Source organism: Esox lucius, chromosome 21 (assembly GCF_011004845.1).
Source record: "Esox lucius isolate fEsoLuc1 chromosome 21, fEsoLuc1.pri, whole genome shotgun sequence".
NCBI classification, from domain to species: domain Eukaryota; kingdom Metazoa; phylum Chordata; class Actinopteri; order Esociformes; family Esocidae; genus Esox; species Esox lucius.
In genome coordinates this window covers 6,111,815-6,126,301 of record NC_047589.1, presented here as the reverse complement: position 1 = coordinate 6,126,301, position 14,487 = coordinate 6,111,815, and the positions used below count along the sequence as shown (strand labels likewise).

Below are 14,487 nucleotides of genomic sequence, written 5' to 3'. Positions count from 1 at the left end.
ATAACTGTGTTTTTGAATTTATTTTAGCAATGCATGTTTTAAATGTTCACCTTGAAAGCAGAATCCAAGTGTCCAGATGAAGATGGTTATAAAAGTCATGGTTTTTGTGGTTTCAGTTGTCAAGAAGGATAAGTCTCAGTCATGTGTTAAAGATCAAATCCCAATACCCAGGGGTAACGAATACATTGGTCTGCTTGGGCGCTCACTTTCTCATGGGAGAGTAAAATGGAAGCCTGACTCTCTCATTAAGTCTGGATGGAAGATGAGATGCTGCTGAAAGGAGAGTTAAAGTACCAGTAAGGGGCACTCTTCTATCTGGTCTGAAGATCAAAACACAAAAGCATTTTAGAAGATATTGGCCAGCTAGGGAGTTCACTGTCATATGGGAGAGTAAAATGGTGTCCTCTGGTCACTAAAGATCTTGCAGCACCTAAGAGTAGGGGTGTTAACCCTAGTGACATGACTAAATGTCCAATCTGGCCCTGTTTTTTTACCACATCATCCCCAGCTACCAACTTCCTCTTGTTACAGAAAATATATATTGTCTGTTTTGAACTCCCTCTTCCATGTAAGACGAATAGGAGCTATAGCAAAATTACAATATTTTGTAAATGTTAAAAGAAAATAATGATACAAATTATTATGGTGGAGAATATGTGATGTGTATGTTGCTTTCTAACCTAGTTCAAAGTTTACCTTTACTGACCAGTGTTCCATGTAATTTTCTCTGCCCCCCAGACACGAGCACAGATAGAGCCCAAGGGGTGCTTGAACCCCTGGCCCTTTTTGTACATCGGTGCCTCCATTCTACCTGCAGGTGTCATTCATTCAGACAGACATGTGTCGTCCATTTATGTGATGCACATTGAAACTGATGTGTGTGTAGAAGCTGATGGGTGAATGGCTGCTGGCATATCTGGGGAGCCCTTATTGGTAATTTAAGCCCCATCATATAGGTCTGTGCCCTGACAACGATGATGATGGAGAATTTGTGATCTAATGCTTTCTAATCTTATTCAAAGTTCACTTCCTCTACTGACCAGTGTTCCATGTCACTGTCTCTTCCCCCTCAACACCTGCAGTAGGTCCCAGCTGTAACAGTTCAGTCACTGTGCAGTCTGACTGAGGGAGGTTTTTGTACGGCTCTGTGTCACTGTGTGAACACCCAGACACTGTTGGGATAGTGTTCACTCTGACAGTAGTAATCTCCTGCATCTTCAGTCTGGACTCCACTGATGGTCAGAGTGAAGTCACTCCCAGATCCACTGCCACTGAATCTAGTTGGAGTCCCAGAGTGAAGTCTGTTAGCCAAGCAAATTAGGAGTTCAGGAGCTCCTCCAGGGTTCTGTTGGCACCAGGCTAGATAATCATTGTTAATCACAATACTGCTGAGTTTACAGTTCATAGTAACTGAATTTCCTGTTATAACAGTTTAAACTGCAGGTGACTGAGTCAGTATGTACTGTCCTCTGGATTCTGTAAAATAAAATAAGGACACCCATATTAATGGAATAAAACACAGTAAGACATTGTACGTAATAAACATAATAGCATTGCCAAACATCATTCCTTTCTGTAGATTAACGGGTCCCTGACCCAACACTTTTTGGGACTTGAACCCAGTTCTCTTATAAAAATTCGGGGAGTTCCGAACTCCCTGGGCCTCTAACCCAGCTGAGCCTTTACACACAATAAGTATTTCGAGGTGCTCCTAAGTCCTCGGGCCTCTAACCCGACTGGTTGCCAAGACTCTAACTCGCAACTCTCCACCGTCCCCGTCGGGAAGTGGCGTAGGGTAGTCAACCCCAGAACGATTAACGGGCCTCTAACCCGACTTACAGTGAGCCTCTAACTCACACACCATTAACGGGCCTTTAACCCGACTTACAGTGAGCCTCTAACTCACACACCATTAACGGGCCTCTAACCCGACTTACAGTGAGACTCTAACTCACACACCATTAACGGGCCTCTAACCCGACTTACAGTGAGACTCTAACTCACACACCATTAACGGGCCTCTAACCCGACTTACAGTGAGACTCTAACTCACAGACCGTTCCTCTGACCCCCTGAATTTAAACCAGTACCACTACGTTTTTCACAGGTCCACAATTTAGTTCACAGCCAATATGAAGATTTAGATATAACAGGCTCTGCTTACCTTTATCATGAGCCGGCTCGGAACCTGTGAATCTCGCGTAGGTTGTCTGGACCAGATCGAATTCCTTCTTTTTTCCAATCCCGGACCGAGCCCCCAAAATTGTTGAAGTCTAACACTTCCCCGAGTTGGTTTGTTGGAAAGGAGAATAAAACACCAGGAGTCAGGTCAATTACCGTATCGTATATCCATTTATTACAGAAGCTTCTGGAGACAAGTGTCGCCGCACAATGTCTAAGGATCAACAGTCAAAACATAATTTTTATACTTCTACTACGCCCAAAAAGATAGAGGCGTTAACTTACAAAGCAAGTGTGTCCTTGCCCCCCTTGTGGTGTCTGTGTTGTCTGTCCGACTATGTGTGTGCGCCTCTAACCTGTGTCCTGTTTCTCAACAGACAGACATACTAAATCTTTCTCTCCCCGGCAACCGCTTGAACAGGGTGTCCTATTCTCCTACTTGCACCTTCCATTTTGGCTCATATTACAAAGTAAATCCAAATGAAAGATAGCTTTCGCTGTATTGCCTCGAGCTCACCGTCTTTTCTTTTTTCTTTTGTCGACCACTCATACTAGGGCCTTCCAGGGCCCTGTTCGGCATTTGCATTTTCTCTTCTCAAAAACTTCTCCATCACTGTCACTTGCTCATCTTGCTGTGATCCCAAACTGTCACGTGTCGCGACAAGGATGACCCTCCTTAAAGGGGAACCAAAGCACTCAAAGTGTATAGTAGGCAAAAGGCAAAGCATGAAGAACTGTTTTTTTGGGAAATATTTGTTTTCTGTTTTTTAATAAATGCGTTTTTTTTATATCTGCCACACTTTATTACAGCACAGACACCCGACATTGGTTAATTAGGTGATATTAGATAATTTCCCACGGCACACCTGACGATCCGCGGCACACTGGTTGGGAAACACTGCTTTGGTAAACTATGTGTTTGGGTTTTGTATGTCAGATTTGATGGTTTTGTTTAAGTTGATAGGTGGCTTTGAGAAAGTATGGTCACTAGAAATTATTTTTTAGAGAATTTTAGTTATAGTGCCTTTAGTTAGAAGAATATCATTTTGTTCCATGTCCTGACGACCATTCCCATGCAGCTAACCTATTGCAGGGCGATTTCGTGCAGGATATTAAGCAGTTGGACTGCTGGGAAATCTGCAATTTAGGTTGGACTTAAATATGCAGTTGAGGTTGGACCTCATCCTTTAAATTTCAGAGACTGTAGGAAGGAGTAGGGATTGCTCCTGTAAATTGCCAATATTGGTTTAAATTAGTTGTTATACTGATGAAGTTGTATATGCGTGCACCTATTGTGTTTGTTCTGAATGTTGTTGTGGCCCAAGTCAGGGGCCTTTGTCCATATCTGGTTATGGTCGACCTCGTAAATGCATTTGTCCATTTTGGTATTCCCTGTGCACAAGGGATCCGATTGGCTGCATTGTATATTCCTTGATAGAATTTTGATCTCGTGTACCGAGGTTGGTGTTAACTTGGAAGTTTTGTAATCGCAATGTTTTATCTTCCGGTGTTGTGCTGGTGGTTGGCACATGTGGAAGTGTTAGCCTGCTTTCTTAGGATTGTATACGACCATAAGGTCCTAAATTTCATTAGAGGGATAGATTGGAAATTGGTATAATGGTGCTTCTCTAATTTGGTTATATATGGTCTCGTGGTTTCGTAATGAGGGGTTAAAATAGTGTTTTCTCTCTCCTTGTATGGGGTAGTTTGGCCAATGTCTTTAATTTTAAGATAACACGCTGTTTTCCATGAAGACTGGATTCGCAGCCAATATAATCATAGCCTGCTTAATAGGGTAAAATGGCCACGGCCCGTTTCTTCCCTGACTAAATAAATCCGTAGCTTTTAATGTCCTATTTAAAATGTTCAATTGGGTTTGGTTAATTGATGTAGTTTCACTTAGTTTGTATTTCCAATGGTACCTGGGTTAATACTTGTGTTTTCGGACCTATGCCTGATGCTCGTTACTGGCGTTTTAAATTCTAGCCTGATTAACTGACTAATGGGGATCACTCCCTGATTGTTCCTTGATTTTAGGGACTTCATGCATCTGTTTTCTGTTAGCTTGCCTTTATTTGGAGAGTTTTTCCCCCCCTACTGTTGCTGTGTTGATTAGATATGCTATTTCTTTTTGGATATCGACTAGGATGTCAGCATGACGTATTTTTCTCCGGGCAGTCTGTAGACCATGTCATGTTTTTGTGCTGGACCTTTCATTGGCTCCAGGAAGGGGGGCACACCCCCTGGGGTGGCCTTTACACTAATGGTTCCGTTCAAGTTTTCTGCCTGTCCTCACCTGTAGTAATTTCCCCTACATGAGTATGTTTAGTTTTGGGATAATCAAACATTAAGTGGAAGCTACGTGCATCTTCCTCTCCATAGCCTTAATGTTGACATTTAAGATTTTGAGACAAATTGTTGTGAGGGTGGAGACCTTAAGTCATCCAAGATTGTTAATTGCTTGTACAATCTTGATGTCTTTGCATGACATAGACATGGACCTAGCGATTTTGGCTGTCTGCCACTATTTAGTATAACATAGACATACATCTAAGTTGAGATAATTCCCTAGACTTTAGGAGGTAAATTGAGTCATGATGCTTGTTTTGTTTCACCTTGGTTTGGCCGTTGCCAGTGGAAAGGCAAATTTTGATATGCTACTTTGGGAGTTGTTTCAATATGCTTCCTTCACACGAGCGACCGTGTGGTACAATAGTTTTTTTGGTTTTCTTTGTGGGTGTTTTTATCATTTTCGCATTTGTTTTTCTTAGATTTTCAGTTTGCAACTTTTTATCGGATGAATGTTAGATTCCTCCCACTTATCGATTTTCTTTTTCATGTCCGTCTTGTAATGGTTCTGCTTTCAAGCTTGGAGTCATTTCCCGTTGACTCTGTCATGAAAGCAGGGGGGATTGTATGAAATGATTATCTATGATGAAAAAGAGTTGAACTTAGAGTTCAAAGCTAATTAAATAGATATTTAAAGAGTTACGTGAAGAATTTAGTTTTTCTGTTTCCAAAAGTTATAGCAGAAAATTGGCATCTGTTAAAATCAGCATCCCTTCACAGTGTTTGTCTAATTTGTTTTTTTGAGAAGTTTGTTTTATATAAAATCTAACATGGTTATGGTTGAGTAGAATACATCTTACCATTTTGAAATGGTTTAGCAAAAATAACTAATTTGATGGGATTGTTCAGTTTGTTTGATATTTGATTAGAAGTAATCATTTTAATCTCATGCATTATGGAATAAGTGGGTAAAAACGTGCAGGGAGCTCATTTTGTTTTTCCTTACATGTTTACTAAATTTGGCCATATTTTAATTGATATTGAGAAAATAATTCTGCATCAAGTTATATTTCTAGAAAACCAAGTTGAGAAGTCTTAAATAGTCTAAATTGCATAAAGAGAGGTACAGACCCCCTGGAGTGCTCAACTCACTGACACAAAAACCAGTGTGTTGGGTGGAGGGGGCTGTTTGAGATGGGTTTTTAACTTGAACTCTTTGGAAGAGAGACTTACTGGTGACATTATTACAATTGGGTATTCTAATTCTAATTTAATTTCTGTCCTAGTAAGCAATCATTGGAATGTTAACACTGAGATCTTATTACCATCATAGCACAATGTATCCTTTCATAATTTACACAAATGTGGGGACAATCACTGTTGTAGCAGCACAGTGTTGTATAATGGGATTAGGAGAAAAAGGGAGGTCAAATTTGAAGGAACCGAAAAATTAAAATTTACACATTCAATGATTCTTCATTGATTATTATAGACATTTATACCTATGTACTTTATTTCTGTTCTAGTAGGCTGTCATTGGAATATTTATGGTTAACAGATGTTTCTGTAAGGAGGGAATGCAGAGACAAAAGGGTTGCTTTTAATTGCGTAACTTGTGTGATCCTTGAGATAATACCCCTGTGTCATCAGAAAAGCCCCAGGGATTGATAAGAGGTCTATTCTACAGGACTAGTTTCTTTTTCCTTAGGTCAGTTGACCAACCCCCACCACTTGCGTTTTAGAATATAACCAGAGTGAGGGTTTGAAGAAGCTCTCTTGCATTTACCTTTTTTCCTGTCAGCATCTTCAAACTCCGGAGTACTTTAATCTTTGATACTTGTACTGTAAATGTAATACTCTCTTTATACATGCAATCCATTGGTTACATTCATTCATTGACTATTTGGAATTCCAAATCCAGTTCCACCAAATGGAGGTCCTACCAAGATTCCCTGCCGTGTTTGGCAGTAGGGCATTGTAACCAGAACCCTGTTCATGGGAAGGCCCTGCAGTCTTTTGCAGTGGGGTATTCAAACCAGAACTTACTTTAAGGCCCTGCAGTCTTTTGCAGTGGGGTATTCAAACCAGAACTTACTTTAAGGACCTGCAGTCTTTTGCAGTGGGGTATTCAAACCAGAACTTACTTTAAGGACCTGCAGTCTTTTGCAGTGGGGTATTCAAACCAGAACTTACTTTAAGGCCCTGCAGTCTTTTGCAGTGGGGTATTCAAACCAGAACTTACTTTAAGGACCTGCAGTCTTTTGCAGTGGGGTATTCAAACCAGAACTTACTTTAAGGACCTGCAGTCTTTTGCAGGATGGTGTTAAAATGTTGTGCTTAAATATTCTGGAAAGTCCTTTTTCGCTTGAGGAGTGATATTGATGAGTAGTCAGATTCTGGATTGAATCCTGAAGACTTAAAGTCTAGGCCGGACAAAATCAAGAGGCTGGAACAGAACGTGTTGTTGACTGAGAACAAATGCTCCAAAGTTTGTGATTACAATGATGCTCGGGTCTCCATTGCCCCAACCCCGTATTAGCGACATGCTCTTTCTCCTTCCCCCTGTCCGTCACTTGTTCCTGTAAATGCTACATTGCCTGTTAAGGATCTCCTCCACACGGGTGGCATGTACTGTACATGTGGCTCGGGTTGCCTTCAGCGCCTGTGAAGGACCCGTCCGCATATATCAGGCTTCGGGGTGTCATGCTTATGAATACTCGGCCTCAGATAAAGTCCCACTCAGAATTCCTAACTCGGGACAATCATGTAGATGTAGGTATTCGTAAAAAAACAGCGCAGACCAGATATGAAATGCAAATCTGTGGCTGTTATTCCTGATGTTCCTGATCACATCCAATTGTCCCCCAAGTAATTCACCATGCCACATCTGCCAACAGCTTGGCCATTGGGCAAATAAATGTCCCCAAACAAAGCTACGTTATAGAAGAAAACACAATTACCAATTTGATCTCGCACAGATCCAACAACAATTGGGGGAATTAACAAAGGCTTTGAGCACCTATAACATTTGATAAAATGGGCCATTGGCCTTATGTAGATGCAGGCGCCGTGGTTTCTATTAACAACCGTAATCTGCCGCATGCTTCCAACCTGCCACCCTTTTCAACATATCTGGTTAGTCCTTGTTAACTCTCACTGTTCGTAGTCTTATCATTTTGTTATGGATTTAAACTGCTTGTCTGATTGCCTTTTTCCGGTCTATATATCTCTAATTAAGGTGGCCCGTCAAAGGCTACATTTCTTTAGCCTACCACTCCCTCCGTTGTTATGTGGTGACGCTGTTATGAATCTGTACAACAGTTGTTGTATCCCAGAGTTTTCAGAATATTCCAAAACCACTCCATGATGCACTAAAGGAGGGGGTTGCCTGGCTCTGTTCCAGTTGAATAGTCTCCAGTGATGGAGGAATCATTTACTCTTCTGAATACCACCTTAGCCTGGTTCCCAGCCCTCAAGCATCTTGGAAATTTCATACCTGGACCCAAGTTAACTTGCATGGATCCAAGCAAACAGAACTATGGGACCTTTGACTAGTTTTCCTTTGTCCTTTCCTGCATCATGGACCCACCACCCTGCCTTTGTGCCATGGACTATTTGAACAGTTGTAAGAAGTCTAACCTATACTCCACACCCCACATGGGTGTCTACCTCTCCTCAACTACACAGTTATTAAGACTGTTCCTAACTAGAGATGTGCCAGAGGGAACACTGTTTTCACTGCCCTCCCCATATTCGTGTCCGGACTGCATCCTAGGTTGAACGCTGCAACCTTTCCTGGCGTGGAGTCCACATCGCTGCTGTTTGAGAATGACGATGGCTGTACAGAAGGTTGGGCGGTCGTAAGGGGGGTGAGTGGTGAAACCGTTTCTGTGGGTTCACTTCGGCTGGCGGTGGCCGGTAACTGAGCTCAATGCCTTATGTGCTATGTGGTATATTCATTATGGCCTAACCTGATTTTTTTTATTTTTATTAATCTAAGCAATCTGGGATATTTGACAACTGGTTGCATACCATTTAGCTAAAAGAGACAGTCTTATGATTAATTGATACACGTTAAATAGTTGAGTACTTCCTACAGGTCACACTGAGAATAAGGAGGTGTGGAGACGCATGGGAGCAGGGCAGGGGGATGATAGATGTGGCCTTTAAATGATTTGTTTATGTATCTTTCCGCGCATCACATTAAGTTACCAAATGTATGTCACATGACCGGACATTTTGTTAAATCTAATACGCAATATGTTCTATCTCAGAATAGATATTGGCCAGATGTGTAAGAAATAATGCAATAGTAGAGAATGGCTTGTTATAGTCTTATGGTATGATATTTCAGAAGGCAGAGAAGTTGTTGAGAGTTACTGTGGTAATTGTTACTGTGGGTCTTTTGGTAATTTGTTGGTTAGTCAATAGAAGGTATATGAAAATGATATTTCATTATTTAATGTGACCTTTTAATATGTTGGTTGGTACATTTTATTCAGAAGTTTGACGTTGACAGACAATAGGAAAGATAATGTGTTAATGGAATTGTTTAGAAATGTAGCTTAATGCTCTGATTAGGCATGAATAAGTAATAGTGTTTAAACTAAACTAAATTATAGGAACTTACAATCCGGAAGGACTCCAGGTGGGTCTCACGACAATGTAAAATGATAATATTCAAATCTGGTAAATTACAGTCTCATGGTTTTCTTACAAAAGGTTAAAACATGGTGTTTTCTATGAAGAGGGTAATACAGCAGAAGCGATTTTACTCCCCACAATAAAATTAGATGTTGTATTTTAAATGCTTAATTGAGTTTGGTTAAATAATGTAGTTTCTATTTGCTTACTGTGGTCTGAACTGAATTACACAGTTTGATTTTAGTGACTTCACACTTTCTGTCAACATCACCATTCTCATGAGTTTTCTTAATTTGCACCCTAATGTTGAGTTGCTGCGTAGATATGACAAGCACATGTTTATAAACCACAACAATATTAGATGGGTAGGACAATTAATTTAAATTATTTAGTTAGCAAAGGATATCGGCTAATTTGAAAGGATAATGCATCTTACTACAGACAGTCTGAGGACCATGTCAGATTTTTAATGTGTGGAAACTTTCATATCCACTAAATAATGCATTTGGCCTACGTTTCTTACTCACCATAACTGGGTATGGCCCCTACAATTGGTTTCCATTTAAATCAAGGTAGCCTATGGGTTAAATGTGTGTTCAGACTGTTCAACATTAGCTTATTCAGTTTTGGGATAATCAAAGATTACTAAAGTGTACTGTTGTACAAAGATTACTATAGATGGCTAGCTAATAGCTATACAGCCTACTTATAATGAAATTAATGACTCCAATCACTCCATGGCTGGTTCCTTTCTTTGGAAAACAATAACAGTATAAAAGGGTCACGTAATACAATTATTCTCTCAAATGAATGAAAATCATGGTATTACAGATATGTATTGTTGTGTGAAGGCTGAAAAGCACCTAGTGCATAAACATTTATGAGAGACAGAATTTGGGAATTGAACTGGGGTCACAATATTGAAAGACCGGGATGTTCCCACTACACCACAGGGCCTGCTGGTAGTCTGAATAGTCTGAACGGGTTGTGATCTATAATACCCCAAATAGCATACATGGACGCATATTTTGAAAATCCACCAGAAACAATTACAATATAACCGTGAACAGTTTTGTTTTAGGCATACTATAACACAGCTACTGAAAGTTGCTGCCAGCTAAGTTTATGTCTATTCTGAACAAATCCTAATATGTGCTTTGTTTTGTCTGCAGCAAGGCTGGAACAGCGGTCGAATGTGTCTTGGTGAGGAGTGGGTGGAGGAGAGTGTGGATTGTGTGTGAAGAGAGAATTTAATGTGTGTTATAGTGTGGAGGGAGGACTGCATATGTTAGCCACCCTGCGTTAGCCACCCTGCGTTAGCCACCCTGCGTTAGCCACCCTGCGTTAGCCACACAGCTGAGTGACTGCTAAAATCCTCTTCCTCTAATGTCACATGCACACGCAGTGGCCAAAAATATGTCACCCTGGTTGAATTCCTAATACCATTGACTTTGAATGGGAAAGCGTTTAGCTTGTTAAGCTGAAGAATGTTTGACTCAGTTACCTCATTTAGTGATTAACATCTCCAGAAAGTTATGTCTCTGACATATTTGGCAGATTTTTGGTAAATATCTTAAAATCAGTGAAGTTTGTAGCACCACCAGCTAGCTGTTCATACCTTTCAGGGTTCATTCCTGGCCTTGGTGTTTATCTGTAATGCAAGTAGCAACTTTCTTGTATAATCCTTTTAGGATTTATAGCCTTATATAAGATTTGCCACAACTATGTAAAATTCAATAGCGCATTGCGGCCACATCGTTTGAGTTATCAACTTTTTTTACAGACTTTTAGAAATAATGTTCCACAGATCCTTCACAGCAAACAGCATGCCAATCCATTCAACGGTCTCGGAGATGTCATTTAAGATGTCAAAATAACGCCCCCATAAGGTCATTCTATACTTGACTTCTGCTGTCCATTTGTGGCAGAGATGTTAATGGGCATGCTTCATTCGGTAGCTGTCGGATATTCCTATGTGGATTTATGGCCTTATATAGTCATAGACTCGCCCGCATCAATCAGTCGCTGATTTCAGCCATATTGTTTGAAATATCAACTTTCCTTATATAAATTGAAAAGACAATGGTTCGAAGGTCCATCACACCCAATAGCATGCAAATCTGCTCAGCAGTCTCAGAGGAGTTTCAGCAGTCGTTAATGAGTTTTTCACAGATGTCAAAATGGAGGCCATATTGTTTGAGATATCAATTTTTCTTATAAAACTTTTAAAGAAAATGGTCCAGTGGTCCTTTACACACCGATTGTCAACCAAATCTGTTCAACGGTTTCGGAGGAGATGTCGTTTAAGTGTGTTTTTGTTAATGGCAAAATTGTGAGAAACATCAGTGATGTTTATAGCGCCCCCAAGAGGTATTTCTGTATGGTACTTTTTCTGTCCTTTCTTGACAGACACATTTACGAGTGTTTCGTTTCATAGTTTTGATGTTCCATTTGGGATTAATGGACTTCTAAAATCATAGACCCGTCCAGCTAAATTTCATTCACTGATTTCAGCCATACTATTTGAGATATCAACTTTTCTTATATATCTTTTAAAGATAATGGTTCACAGGTCCTTCACACCAAACGGCATGTAAATCCGTTCAGTGGTCCCGGAGGAGATGTCGTTAACAAGTTTTTCACCAAATTGGAGGAAAATCCAAGGGGCGAATTTTAAAGACTTATTTGGTCAGCATGAGAAGGGGCATGTATGGAACTTGGCTGCATGACTCTACGACATTCAGTTCATGAGACATGCATGCTCAAACCTTCAACATTTGACTAAGTGCTACAGCGTCACCATGGAGTGTATAGGTATAGTAATAGACGAGGCCCTTTGGGTCTCTCATGGCAACAGGTTTGCAAAGTTCTATGCAAATTGATCCACATATGGTCGAGTTACGGGCCTCTGAAAATGGGCCCGGAGAACAATAATAATAATACTTCAGCCGGGCTTGGATGTTTTTCTCTGTAAGAAAAGGCTTCCGTCTTCCCACCCTACCCCATAGTCCATTCATATGAAAAATATGGGTGATTGTTTTCACATGTAGCACACAGCCAGTACCTGCCAGTTTCTTTAATGTTGCTGTAGGCCTCTTGGAAGCCTCCCTGACCAGTTTTCTTCTCATCTTTTCATAAAGATGGCTAGCTCTCTGCAGACAGTGGCTTTTGCTCTGAGATGCAACTAAGAAAATGTCAGGGAATTCCTACTAGAACATCTGAACTTTATTTGTGATTAATCAGAGTCACTTTAAATGATGACAGGTGTGTAATGACTTCTATTTAACATGAGTTTGAATGTGAATGATTAATTCTGTACACAGCCACATCACCAGTTATAAGAGGGTGTGAACACATATGCAACCAGGTTATTGTAAGGTTTTTATTTTTTATTGTTCCCCCTTGAATATTTCAGTTTTTCAATTAAATTGTTCACATTATAGGTCACATTTAAAGTGGAAAAAGCTCTGACTTGATTTATGTTTGTCTCATTTATGTTTATCACAAAAACCTGGCATTTTCACAGGAGCGTGTAGACTTTTTATATCCACCGTAGGTCTGTGCCCAAACTACGATATTGATGGAAAACATTGTTCCATGTCACGGTCTCTTTCCCCTCAACATCTCCAGAAGGTCCCAGCTGTAACAGTTCAGTCACTGTTCATTCTGACTGAGGGCTTTTGTACGGCTCTGAATCACTGTGTGAACACATAACCACTGTGTAAACTCTGACAGTAGTAATCTCCTGCATCTTCAGTCTGGACTCCACTGATGGTCAGAGTGAAATCACTATAATCTCCACTGCCACTGAATCTAGATAGAATCCCAGTCTCACGTGTCTTAGCATACTGACCAGTGTTCCATGTCACTGTCTCTTCCCCCTCAACACCTGCAGTAGGTCCCAGCTGTAACAGTTCAGTCACTGTGCAGTCTGACTGAGGGAGGTTTTTGTACGGCTCTGAATCATTGTGTGAACACTGGACCACTGTGATAACTCTGACAGTAGTAATCTCCTGCATCGTCAGTCTGGACTCTACTGATGGTCAGAGTGAAGTCACTCGCAGCTCCACTGCCACTGAATCTAGATGGAATCCCAGACTGAAGTGTGTTAGCACGGTAAATTAGGAGTTTAGGAGCTCCTCCAGGTTTCTGTTGGTACCAGGCTAGAAAATCATTGTTATGCACATTACTGCTGACTTTACAGTTCATAGTAACTGATTTTCCTGTTATAACAGATTGAACTGCAGGTGACTGAGTCAGTATGTACTGTCCTCTGGATTCTGTAAAATAAAATAAGGTCACCCATATTAATGGAATAAAACATAGTAACACATTGTACGTAATATTCATAATAGCATTGCCATACATCATTCCTTTCTGTAGATTTTATTATTATTTTTCAATATTACATTTAACAAATCTTACCTTTGAAAAAGAGGACAAATGTTCAGATGAAGATGGTTATAAAAGTCATGGTTTTTGTGGGTTCAGTTGTCATGAAGGACAGCTCTCAGTCATGAAGTGTTAAACTCACAGGGTTATAAACACTCCCAGATCACTGAATCATGTGCTGTCTATACAGAGCATCATCACTATGCAAATAAGATTCTGGTCTTTTCTCTATTCACCATTATTCAGTAAATATACACCAAGCAGATCCATCACATTAGTCTTACATGGAAATTATGTCATAGGACATGGATATTTGTAAAGTAATCTATTTTCAACATTTGATGATAACATTAAACAAGGCAATACTGCTCACATTCCAATACAGTACTTGACATAAACAAAGCATTTATCTAAGCATGACACAAGATGCATGGCCTGATGACCTTGAACCAAATAGAAGGTAGAGAGAAAGAATGACAGACCCAGAGAGAGAGAGAAGGGGTACTTTCACCGACACCATTCACAGGATGAGAGAGTGAGGTAGACTTGCTTTTATAAACCTCTGAGAGCAATTTGTAGTCAAACCTGAGTTGGTCACACTTACACTCACCTAAAGGATTATTAGGAACCTGTTCAATTTCTTATTAATGCAATTATCTAATCAACCATTCGCATGGCAGTTACTTCAATGCATTTAAGGGTGTGGTCCTGGTCAAGACAATCTCCTGAACTCCAAACTGAATGTCAGAATGGGAAAGAAAGGTGATTTAAGCAATTTTGAGCGTGGCATGGTTGTTGGTGCCAGGCGGGCCTGAGTATTTTAAAATCTGCTCAGTTACTGGGATTTTCACACACAACCATTTCTAGGGTTTACAAAGAATGGTGTGAAAAGGGAAAAACATCCAGTATGCGGCAGTCCTGTGGGCGAAAATGCCTTGTTGATGCTAGAGGTCAGAGGAGAATGGGCCGACTGATTCAGGC

The 14,487-nt window shown here is 40.4% G+C and overlaps 1 protein-coding gene and 5 gene segments (V, D, J or C); 3 read left to right on the top strand and 3 right to left on the bottom strand.

Annotated features, from left to right (window-relative positions):
- The window catches only part of LOC105008451, a 966,635-nt gene that overhangs the window by 204,920 nt on the left and 747,228 nt on the right, over positions 1–14,487 (bottom strand).
- Positions 1–14,487, bottom strand: part of LOC106024145 — a 458,405-nt gene that overhangs the window by 22,118 nt on the left and 421,800 nt on the right.
- LOC117593618 overlaps positions 1–14,487 on the top strand; it is a 530,161-nt gene that overhangs the window by 126,659 nt on the left and 389,015 nt on the right.
- The window catches only part of LOC105009329 (Ig kappa chain V-III region MOPC 63), a 784,483-nt gene that overhangs the window by 477,405 nt on the left and 292,591 nt on the right, over positions 1–14,487 (bottom strand). The window lies entirely within an intron of this gene.
- Positions 1–14,487, top strand: part of LOC114829915 — a 587,221-nt gene that overhangs the window by 341,681 nt on the left and 231,053 nt on the right.
- Positions 1–14,487, top strand: part of LOC114829916 — a 334,989-nt gene that overhangs the window by 264,143 nt on the left and 56,359 nt on the right.